Source organism: Emiliania huxleyi (assembly GCF_000372725.1).
Source record: "Emiliania huxleyi CCMP1516 unplaced genomic scaffold EMIHUscaffold_383, whole genome shotgun sequence".
Taxonomy (NCBI): domain Eukaryota; phylum Haptophyta; order Isochrysidales; family Noelaerhabdaceae; genus Emiliania; species Emiliania huxleyi.
In genome coordinates this window covers 57095-58441 of record NW_005199097.1, presented here as the reverse complement: position 1 = coordinate 58441, position 1347 = coordinate 57095, and positions in this window count along the sequence as shown.

Sequence of the window (1347 nt, the reverse complement as noted above, 5' to 3'; positions counted from 1 at the left end):
GTACCTTTGTCGCGCGCCGGAGACGACTCGACGCCGCTGAGATCGGAGATCAAGCTCTGACAGGTCGCACGTCGCTCCTTTGACGCCGACGTGACTCACCCGTGCAGATCACATCAGGACACGGTCTCGACACGCTCGGTACGACGCCTGCGACCCGTCTTGGGTCAGGTGGCACGACGCTCATCCGCCTACCAGCGCTGCCGTGCAGGTTGCCACGACGAGGTCGAGCACGCTTCTATACGCTCGCCCAGCCTTCCTTTCCATCCCATTAGGCAGCCTGGGAACGGTGGCGGTCAGAGGCAAAGCCTGCGAGGGGTGGTGGAACCACATGTCACGGCTACCGCCGGCTCGACCCCACGATAGCCTCCGGAGGCTGACTTTGAGGCACCATCATCGGACGATGTTGACGAGTTGGGTCACTCTCGCGGTAGCCAGATGACCTCTCATACTAGTATCATCGGCCATGGCCGCAGGAAGCGCGGGGGATTCCGCTGGGAGCAACACGGAGCTCCGTTGGACGCGTTTTCAAGATTAGCGTGTCAGAGTGAATTGGAACTAGCCATAGAGCCGTATAGTGCGGCGCTGTATACGTCAGTATAAGGATTGGTACACCTGTGCGTAGGGGCTCGTTATGTGTTATGTGTGTGCGCTGTGGTACCTTGTGGTACGTGACAGAAAAAAATCTTTTTCGGGTCAACCCGTCCTGCGGCAGGTGGCTTGCTCTGGCTCGCTGCCACCGCGGCGCCCCCCCATCTCCCCACGCCTCCGACGGGTCGTGCGTACCGCCTCCGGGCGTGAGTGTGTCCCCCCAGCGTCTGCTCCAGCAGACGCTCCGGTAATCAGGCCGAGAGTACCAGGCAGGAGGGGAGAAGAGCCCAGGGAGGGGAGAGGAGAAGAGCCCAGGGAGGGGGGAGGAGAAGAAAAAAAATATTCTTAGCTTCAAGCCCCCCTCCGAGACTAGGGACAGAACCCAGAGATACATACGTCAAAGGGACTGCGCCTCGCCCCCACTTGCCCTGACTGCACAGGATAGCATGCCCCGATAACGGCGACACATAGTGGGGGACACTGCGCAAGGAGGGGGTGCGAAGGCTCATTGGGGTACTAGGTGGGACCATGAGGGGGGGTGGGCGGGGTCCTGTGGGGGTGAAATGTTGCGCGGCGAATTCGAACCTACCCCCTCGCCGCGCCGATCCTCACGCGGAGGGTAAAACCCTGTGGGACAAAACCCCCCCGCGGTCGGCAGTCTTCAGAGTGGACCCCCCTGTTCATTGCGCTAAGCAATGGTTTAAGGAAATTTCCGGTCGGTTTCCAGTCAGGTTCCTCCATGTAAGCAAATAACCAAAA